Source organism: Erinaceus europaeus, chromosome 13 (genome assembly GCF_950295315.1).
Source record: "Erinaceus europaeus chromosome 13, mEriEur2.1, whole genome shotgun sequence".
NCBI lineage: Eukaryota > Metazoa > Chordata > Mammalia > Eulipotyphla > Erinaceidae > Erinaceus > Erinaceus europaeus.
The window spans coordinates 62,700,550-62,711,366 of NC_080174.1; the positions used below are offsets into that span (position 1 = coordinate 62,700,550).

Below are 10,817 nucleotides of genomic sequence, written 5' to 3' on the forward strand. Positions count from 1 at the left end.
ACCTCCACTGGTGGCACACCCGGAAAAGTGCACATATTACCATGCAAAAGAACCATTGTTCCAGCCCCAGTTTCCACCTGCTAGAAAGGAGGGGAGGGGGTGGGGCTTCACAAGAAGTGAAGCAAGGCTTCAGGTGTCTCTTTCTCTCTCCCTTCCATTTTAATTTGTTTCCACAAAATAGGTAGATATTAAAAAATAAAAGTTCTTGTGGTCTGGGAGGTGGCACAATGGATAAGGCACTGAACTCTCAAGCATGAGGTACCAAGTTCAATCCTCAGCAGCACATGATGTCTAATTCTTTCTCTCCTATCTTTTTTTAAAGTTTTTTTGTTTTATATTTATTTATTTTCCCTTTTGTTGCCATTGTTGTTTTATTATTATAGTTGTTGTTGTTATTAATGCCATTGTTGTTGGATAGGTCAGAGAGAAATGGAGAGAGGAGGAGAAGACAGAGAGGGGGAGAGAAAGAGAGACACCTGCAGACCTGCTTCACCGCCTTTGAAGTGACTCCCCTGCAGGTGGGGAGCCAAGGGCTCGAACCGGGATCCTTACGCAGGTCCTTAGGCTTTGTGCCACATGCGCTTAACCCGCTGCACTACCGCCCGACTCCCTCTCTCTCTCTCCTATTTTTTCATTAATAAATAAAATAAAATATTTTGTTTTTTTTAATTTTACCAGAGCACTGCTCAGCTCTAGCTAACAGCAGTGCAGAAGATTGAACCTGGGACCTCAGAGCCTCAGTCATGAGAGTCTTTTTGCATAACCATTAAGTTATCTACCCCTGCCCAATAAATACAATTTTTAAAAACAAATTAAAATATGCTTTAAAAATTACAGTCGTGTTTTCCCCTCCAAATTTCCAGAATAGAGTACCACTTCACCTCCCCACCCTGATCCCAGCCACCATCCATACTTTTACCAGGATAAGTCTCTGCCTCTGCCCTTGCCCACTGCAGTTTCCTTAACACAACTAACCTGATTGTTTAGTACCAGAAGTCAAATCTTTTTCTTCAGAAGTCAAATCTTGTTACTCCTTCTTCCCTCCCTTTCATTTTGTTTGTTTGTTTTATTTTTCACCAGAGCACTGCTCAGCTCTGGTAGTGTGAGGGATTAAACCAGGGACCTTGGGGCCTCAGACATGAGAATCTTTTGCATAACCGCACCCTGACCCCTTTCTTTTTACAGAGACAGAAGACAGAGAGAGAGAGAGAGAGAGAGCCACCACAGCACTGAAGCTTCTTTAAATGTATGGGGATCAGATTCAAAACTGGGTCAAGCACATAGCAAAGGAGCACATTATCCAAATGAGGTATTTCTTCTCCTTCTCCTTCTCCTTCTCCTTCTTCTTCTTTTTTAAAAGATCTGTCTTTTTTAAATATTTATTTATTCCCTTTTGTTGCCCTTGTTTTATTGTAGTTATTCTTGTTGATATTGTCGTTGTTGGATAGGACAGAGAGAAATGGAGAGAGGAGGGGAAGACAGAGAGGGGGCGAGAAAGAGAGACACCATCAGACCTGTTTCACCACTTGTGAAGTGACTCCCCTGCAGGTGGGGAGCTGGGGTCTCGAACTGGGATCCTTCTGTTGGTCTTTGAGCTTTGTGCCACATGTGCTTAACCCGCTGTGCTACTGCTGACTCTCCCAAGGGAGGTATTTCATTGGTGCTTTCTCTCTCTCTCTTTCAGATTTTATTTTATTTGTAATTTGTTTTAGAGATAAGTAGGGGGAGAGAGAGTAGATGACATAGCATAATGGCTATACAAAAAGACTCTCATACCTGAGGCTTTAGAATCCCAGGTTCAGTCTCCTGCACCACCATAAGCCAGGACTGAGTAGTGCTGTGGTTAAAAAAAAAAAAAAAAAAAAAAAGGGAGTCGGGCAGTAGCGCAGCAGGTTAAGTGCAGGTGGAGCAAAGCGCAAGGGCAAGGACCAGCATAAGGATCCGTGTTTGAGCCCCGGCTCCCCACCTATAGGGAGTTGTTTCACAGGAGGTGAAGCAGGTCTGCAGGTGTCTGTCTTTCTGAAACTGCCCTCTCTATTTTCCCCTCCTCTCTGCATTTCTCTCTGTCCTGTCCAACAGTGACGACATCAATAACAATGATAGTAATAACTACAACAATAAAAAGGGCAACAAAAAGGAAAATAAATAAAAATAAAAAAGCTTTTAATTTCTCTCTGTCCTATCCAATAAAATGGGGAGGAAAATGGCCACCAGGAGTGGTGGATTCATAGTGCAGGCATCAAGCCCCAGCAATAACCCTGGTGACAACTAAAAAAAAAAAAAAAAAGACAGCTCAGAGTAGTGAAATACTTTTTTTCCCCCAGCACTGACTTATACCTCTGCTCTGCAAACAATGGCTTAATGTTAAAAGCAAAGATTTTGAGAGCAGAGGAGACAAAATATTTGTTGTATAGGCTTTCATGACTCAGGCTCCTAAATCCCAGGTTCAGTCCACAGCATCACCACAATCCAGATTGTTGCAGATGTCTCTTTCTCTCTCCCTATCTCTCATTTTCCTACCTATAAAATAAAATTCAGGGTGGAGGGGGTTGGGCAGTAGTGCAGTGGGTTAAGTGCAAGTGGCACAAAGTGCAAGGACCCAAAGAAGGATCCCAGTTTGAGCCCCTGGCTCCCCACCTGCAGGAGAGTTGCTTCACAGGGAGTGATGCAGGTCTGCAGGTCTCTGTCTTTCTCTCCCCCTCTGTCTTCCCTTCCTCTCTCCATTTCTCTCTGTCCTATCCAACAACGACATCAATAACAACGATAATAATAACCATAACAATGGTAAAACAACCAGGGTAACAAAAGGGAAAAAATGGCCTCCAGGAGCAGTGGATTCGTGGTGCAGGCACCGAGCTGTTGGTCATCATTTCTCCTTTTGCTAATTCTGCTTCTGTTCCCCTGCATTGCTTAACGATGTGGTCTATTTACATAATCACTGTTTTGCCTGAGACCCACCCTGCCTGCAGGGTATTGGTTTAATCCCCACTGGTTATATGGAAGCTTGCTACTTATATGGAAGCTTGCTACTTTCATGCTCCGTCTACAGGATATTGGTTTAATCCCCACTGCTTAGATGGAAGCTTTCTATGTTCTGTTCGTGCTCTTTTTTTGCTCCGCCCCCTCTCCTAGTCATTTCCTTTGCCCTTGCCACTTCCTATGAAGAGATACATAAAAGGTAATGTATCTGATTAATAAATGAGGGATTGTATTCCCATTCAGCCCATGAGTTCCTGGTCGTCTCTCTCCTGCCAGTGAAGCTAGCCCAGCACTGAGCCCTGGCAATAAACCTGGAGACAAAAAAAAAAAAAAAAAATTCAGGGTGGGGTAGAGAGCATAATGGTTATTCAAAGAGTCTCATGCCTGAGGCTCTGAAGGCCCAGGTTCAGTCCCCTGCACCACCATAAACCTGAGCTGAGTAGTGCTCTGGTGAAAAAAATAAATTAATTAAAAAAAAAAAAGACTTGGGTTAGGTAGTGTAAGGACCCAGGTACAAACCCCCAACCCCTACCTGCAGGAAGGGAAAGCATCACAAGTGATGAAGCAGTGCTGCATTTGCTTTTCTTTCTCTCTTGCTCTCTATCTCCCCCTTCCATCTCAGTTTCTTTCATGTCTAACCAACAAATTAATAAATAAACAAAATATTTCTAAAGTTAAAAAAAGACTGAAATTTGCACCAAAATTAACTCAAAATGGATCAAATATCTGTACATTAGATATGAAACTATAAAATACATAGCAAAATATATTGGTGAAAGATTCCAGGACCTTAACATTAAAGATGCATTTGGAGACTATATTCCATGAACAAGAAAAACCAAAACAAGAATGAGTAAATGGAACTATATCAAATTAAAAAGCTTCTATACATCAAAAGGAAATTCTATACAGGCAAACAGGAAACCCAGCAAATGGGAAAAGATATTTGCACACTACACTTCAGACAAGTGGTTGATAGTAAACATCTATAAAGAACTTATACAGCTCAACAAAAAGAAAAAGAACAACTTAATAAAAATGTGGGTAGGAGATATGAATAGATGGTTCTCTAAAGAAGAGATGCTCTGGTTGGGGTAGACAGCATAGTGGTTATGCAAAGAGACTCTCATGTCTGATGCTCCAAAATCCCAGGTTCAATCCCCCGAACCACCATAAGCCAGAGCTGAGCAGTGCTCTGGTAAAATAATAATAATAAATTAATTAATTAATTAAAAAAAGAAAAGATGCACATTACCCACAGACATAAGTGGAAATGCGCCAATTCACTCATCACTAGAGAAATGCACATTGAGGGAGCCAGGCAGTGGTGCACCTGGTTAGGCATACACTTCACAGCGCACAAGGATGTAGGTTCAAGCCCCTGGTCTCCACCTACAGGGGGAAAGCTTCATGAGTGGTAAAGCAGGGCTGCTGGTATCTCTCTGCTTCTCTCTCCCTCTCTATTTCCCCTTCCCCTCTCAATTTCTCTCTGTCTCTATCCAATAATAAATAATTTTTTATAAATAAAGATATACTTAAAAAGCCACATTGAGATTCTATCTCACATGTGTGAGAATGTGCTCTATCAATAAAACAAGAGAAGATAAGTGTTGGAGAGGTTGTGGAGAGAGAGGAACTCTATTATACTGATGGTGGGAGTGCAAACTGGTATAGCCATTATTGGAAAATAGTATGGAGAATCCTTTTTTTAAAAGTTTTTATTTATTTATTATTTATTTGGATAGAGGGAGATAAATTAAGAGGGTAGGAGGAAGTAGAGAGGGAAAGAGACAGAAACACACCTGCAGCACTGCCGGGATAGTGTGAAGGTGCCTCTTCCTGGGCACCTGAGAACATGACTGGAGCCATCCTGGGCTGCTACTCACTCAGCGACATGAGAGAGATGACTCAGGAACAGACTCATGGTGGCGAGGCAATTTAATTCTTTATTGGTCAGAGAGTCAAGGCTTTTAAAGGTCAGACCCAGAAGTGGCAAGTCAGAAATGGAATGGCTAGGAAAGGGGTGGAGTAAGACAAAAGGGGCTGGAAAGGTAGGAACTTCTTTAGCAACTGTTGTGAGGGTTTTAACTGGTAGGATTAATAATACCCTGCAGGCAGGGAGGGTCTTGAGGGTAGAAAGAAGATAGATCAAAGGAATGGAATGGGTGGGAATATTTTAGGCAAAACAATGATTATGTAGATAATAAGAGAGCAGGCCATAGTATCAGGAATGCAAGGTATTTTGTGAGGCAGGGAGTCTGATAAGATGAGAGGATGGATGTCCCCTCAAGTCAAGCCCTGCCAAGCTCAACCACATCCTCACAATTTCCCAACATTTTCCCCTTTCTTTTTATCTAATGGCCATAGTATCAGGAATGCAGGGTGCTTTTTTGAGGCAGGGAGTCTGATAAGATGGGGCAAACCTTTGGGGTTACTCCTGTCCCTTCTTGCTCAACCTCTTGGTAGAGAGACTGACAGGATAGACACACTCCTCAGGTCAAGAGTATCAAGGGCCAGTGTGAGGCTGAGGGGAGGCCTGGTAGGAGAGGGGCTGCCTGATGGGTGGAAGGGGGCGCTGCTTGATAGGTGGAGGAGCAGGGGCCTGATAGGCCGAGGGGCGAGAGGGGTGATCTGGTGTTGCAGGGTCCAGAGACAGCTGGCTGCGAAGTCTATGGACTGCTACAGTCAGTCCTCGAGAAGTCCAGCAGTGTAAAGGGAGTGTCCAAGAGCTCCACCAGCAAGTCCAATAGAAGTGTCATTCCAATGCCAATGACCAGGGGAAGAGACACCGCACATCTTCTCTTGGTGGGGAAGGACAGCCACTGGAATTTTACTTCTTTGTAGAGAGTGAGTTGAGACCGCCAAAAGGTGACAGGTGAAGCAGAAGCAGGAAGGGCAGACGATGATGGGAGAGAAAAGGGCAGTAGTAAAGTTTTGTCCTTGGACTCTGTGAATCAGGTTCTTTAGACTGTGCCAGGTCACATCATGTGTTTTGGGGGGTGTTGTAGTCATGCCATCTTGTCGGCAATGTCAGAGAGCAGGGGTCCAGATGGTTTCGGGGATTCCGTATGAGCAGTTGGTTCTTCATGTGAAGGCTTGACATAGCTGTAATCATTTACTTATGAAGACAAAAACTTGTACCAAGTTAGAAATTTACTATAATTGATAACTCAACTATTAGAATTGGTTTAAATATCTTAATAATTTTGGAAGGCCTTTTTAGTATGATGTAAGGAGGTTTAAACAATTTAAGTGCAACAAAATGTGGAAAGGTAAAGAGAAAAACCAGAGTTAGAAGCCTCAAGCATGAGAATCATTAGCATGATCACTGTGTGATCTATCATTCACCCAGGCTGGTTCCACCTCTTTAATTGAGAAGGTATTTGAGAGCTTTACATATCAATAATATCTTTTCTACCTTTTGTCACATCCAGTTAAGATGGTGACACACCTTAGGTGTGTGATACCTATTTCGAAAGATTCTGTTTGAATTTTAAAGAAAATAAATTCAAAGGTTATCCTATTTAGCCTCGTGTAGCAGTCTCTATACAGTGGGATCTTCAGACCAAATTTAAAGTATATTGATTTTTAACTAATTTTTACTTTAAACTTTAAACAAACTCAAGTTACTTAGAGAGTTAACACACATTAGTGACAATGTTTCTTAGAACATTTACAATGCCAGACAGATGCCAGATTTGCTGTGGATTAATTTCCACAAGATCAGTTCACAGGGCATTTTTGGGGGCCCTCCAAAAATGTCCTGTAACTCTTTTTAGTTAAATGTAAAGAGAATTTGTATTTTAATTTTAGAGATGAAGAATTGTCACATTAATTATTTAGACTTTTACTTTAAATACTCAGTTACTTTAGCAAATTAATTTTACCTTTATAAGAATCGTGTTGAAAACTCCTTCATTTAACTTTGCCTGGTAAGAATGTAGCTTTAAAGTTACACTTTTAACCTTAAAGTTAATGTTTACCAAACTTCAAACACACATGTAAATGTGTAGTCTATAACACACAAGAGGAGAAAAACTTTTGTTAAAAAGACATATCATGTCAAACACAAATTTAGATCTGTACTGTCTTAGTTGAGCCATTTTTACTCACATAGTTTTCAAGACTAAACGTTTCACATTTACACCAAGACTTAAAAAAACATCAAAAGAGGAAAAAAAAACAAATTTTTAGGACTGTTTCTGGACGTCTCCAGAAACCTCTGCCGCGTCCAGCATTTCCATATAAGGTCAATTAAGTTTCAGAGTACCCTGAACAAAATGTGTCGTACAAAAAAATTTAGTCATTCAAATCACTCACTTACAAAACACAGCTGGCCAATCATAGCATGGAGCAGGGGTTTACAGCTGTAGACTTTTTGCTGAAATAGTGACAGCAGACTGTTTGCCTAACCTGATACTTTCAAAGGGTGATGGGTGAAGCAGAGGGGGCATACAGTAAGCTTAAGATATTCAGAGAGAACAAGGGGGGAGAGAGAAGCGGTAGGGAGGTTTTGTTTTTGGGCTCTTCCCCAAGACAGGAGTGGCCCACAAAGCACTAAACACTGTGTCTAGGGTTCCTTTTGGATGCCGGGCTGAGGGCTGTCCCACTTCTGGTAAAAGTGGCAGACGGCTACCATTTCTATGAAACTTAGCCCAACAATCTTTCCTCCAATGAAAACCTTTCTGGCATCTAGGACAAAGCATTTGGGGCTTCCGGGAATCCGGCTGGGGCGGAAGTTACACCTAGGATTGGGGCACTCATTCCGCCAATGCCCAGAACCGCCACACCTAAAGCAGTCCCCTGAAGGCTTGTGCCATGGCTAAAGCTTGGTGGGTTATAGAATCTGTCTCTTGAGCTGCCACAATCCATCTGTCAGGGTGCTCGTCTTTAAGACTGAGGCACACCTGAGGAAAATCAGGAAGCATCCTGTCCTAGACTATAGAGCACAAGAGAAGGAAACAGGCATCAGGATCAGAAATCTTTCTCTCCAAACCTGATTGAACTCTGTTAATGAATTTAGCTAGGGATTCTTCAGGTTCTTGGCGAAGGGAGAGAATGGGGGCTGAGACCGCTCCCATGGGGGGGGGGGGGTGTTAACTGCTCCCATGCTTGTAATAAACAGAGGTGTACCAACACAGCACTGATTCACCATTCCTGAAGCTTTCCTCCTCCAGGTGGGGATCAGGGGCTTGAACCTGGATCTTTGCATACTGTAACATGTGTGCTTAACCACGTGCACCACCACCTGGCCCCAAGAATTCTTAAACAAATACAAATGGAAATACTTTATGATCCAGCAATTCCACTCCTCGACATTTACCCAAAAGATATAACAACACTAACTTGAAGTGATATATGTTTATAGCAGCTTCATTTACAATAGCAAAATCCTGTAAATAACCAAAATGCCCTTCGACAGATGACTGGATGAAAAAGTTATGGGACAGGGGCCAGGTGACACACCTGGTTGAGCACACGTTACAATGTGCAAGGACCCTGGTTCGAGCCTCCAGTCCCCATCTGCAGGGGGGAAGCTTTGCGAGTGGTGAAGCAGTTCTGCAGATGTCTCTGTCTGTCTTCCTCTCTCTCTTTTAAACAATTTTTAATTATCTTTATTTACTTATTGGGTAGAGACAGCCAGAAATTGAGAGGGTAGGGAGAGAGAAGGAGAGAGACAGAGATACCTGCAAACACTGCTTCACCGCTTGTGAAGTTTTCCCCCTGCAGGTAGGGACTGAGGGCTTGAACCTGGATCCTTGTGCTTAGTAACATGTGTGCTCAAACAGGTGCGCCACCACCCAGCCTCCATCTCTCCCTCTCTGTCATTCCCCTCTATTTCTCGATTTCTGGCTGTCTCTATCCAATAAATAAAGATAATAAAAAAGTTATGGGGAAAGTATGATATTGTGTCTTTTGAGATAAAGTGAATGGAGCTGGAGAAGATTATGCTTAATGAAGCAAGGAAGGAGGTGAAGCCCAACTACAGAATGGTTTGACTCTTATGTGGAATACAGACAATTGAGTATATGAATGTGAGAAAAGAAATGCCAACCTAAGACTGGGAGAACTATAATGGTTATCTATGAGGATGAGAACACAGACCTTTGGTGACGGGAATGGTGAATAAAACAAGAAAATAAATAATAATAAGAAAGATTGAAAATTTAATTAATTAATTTATTTATTTTTCCCAAAAGGGAACCAGGGTTATCTTTTGGGCTTTGTGCCTGCATGTTGAATTCACAGCTCCTGGAGGGCATTTTCTTTCTCTTCCTCTTTTTTCTTTTGTTTACAGAGACAGATAAATTGAAAGAAAAGGGGGAGTTAGAGGAGGAGAGAAAAAGGAGGCCATGCAGTGGAGCACCAGGTTAAAAAGCACATAGTCAATGTGCAAGGAAAAGGTGGTGAGGCATGAAATGAATACTCAGTAGAAAGGGCTATCTCCAAGGTCCCTTAGAGCAACGTGTACAGGCAACAGGCTGCAGATATTACCCTGGAGGCCACTGTTTGCAGTCTTTGCATCCCAGACTCCATGCGGAGGGAAGCATAGTTGGCTTAATTGGTGGCAGGTGGAGTCCCTCTCCTTCCTCCTCCTCTTTCTTCTCTTTCTCTCTCTTTTATTTTTTCCTACCAGAGCACTGCTCAGCCTTGGCTTATAGTGGTGCAGGGGATTGAACCTGGGCCTTTGGAGCCTCAGGCATTACAGTCTTTTTGCATAATAACTATACTATCTCCCATGCCCAGGTTGAGTCATTCTGCATTCTTCTTTACCTCATCCCACATTGTACTCTATCCTTTTTTACTTTTTAATTTATTTTTAAAAATATTTTATTTTATTTATTTGATAGAGGCAGAGAGAAATGAAGAGGAAAGGGGGGAAATGGAGAGGAAGAGAGAAAGACAACTACAACACTTTTACCTCTAACAAAGCTTTTTTTCTGCAGGGTGCTTGAACCCGCTTCCTTGCATATTGTTTTTAATTTTATTTATTTATTATTGGATAGAGACAGAGAGGAATTGAGAAGGGAAAACAGAGAGGGAAAGAGACAGAGAGAGATCTGAAGCCCTGCTTCACCATTGACGAAGCGCTTTCCCCCCTGGTGAGGTAGTGGGGACGGCTGACTCCACATGGCCTGAGCTACCCCCCCCCATCCTATAATAAAGATTTGTGTACCCCATTTGCTCCGGACCTCCTCTCTTTCTCTCCTCCACGGCGCAGCCCGACACCTGGCCACAACCGACACCCCCCACCCCTGCAGGTGGGGACCAGGGGCTTGAACCTAGGTCCTTAAGCACTGTAATGTGTGGTCTTAACCAGGTGTGCCACCACCTAGACCTCATTCCTTGCATATTGTAACATGCACTCAACTGGGTGTGCCACCACCTGTCCCCTAATTTATTTTTACTTTCAAAATATTTTGAGCCAGGCAGTAGCTCACCTGGTTAAGTACAGATGTGACCATACACAAGAGCCCAGGTTCAAGCCCCCACTCCCCACCTGAAGGGGGGAAGCTTCATGAATTGAGTCATTCTAAACATTTTGTAGGGGTGGAAAAACAGGAAGCTCACCAGAGAGATGGAGTGGGCATGAGGATTCCCTTCTCTCACTAATAGGAAGTTCCTATTCAAGCTGATTAGGGTGTGTGCAGGCTGCCGACCAAAGAAAGGACCAGGGAGGAGCTGGGAGTGGCAGTGCTGAGGATTAAGCCTCAGCAACAATCAAATTTTCTTGGTGCCTTGGAGCCAGGTCAAACACCTTTCTGTTCATCCACTTAGCCTATATTTATTGCCTGCTTACTTTGGGCTAGACTAAGCCTGGAGCCAAATGACACTTA

At 42.8% G+C, this 10,817-nt stretch overlaps 1 non-coding gene across 1 annotated transcript; it reads right to left on the bottom strand.

Annotated features, from left to right (window-relative positions):
- Nucleotides 1-9,417: 9,417 nt before the first annotated feature.
- LOC132532542 (small nucleolar RNA SNORA70) lies at nucleotides 9,418-9,551 on the bottom strand. Its single transcript, XR_009544485.1, has one exon. It is a non-coding gene; the product is annotated as a small nucleolar RNA SNORA70 (small nucleolar RNA).
- Between the last annotated feature and the right edge of the window lie 1,266 nt (nucleotides 9,552-10,817).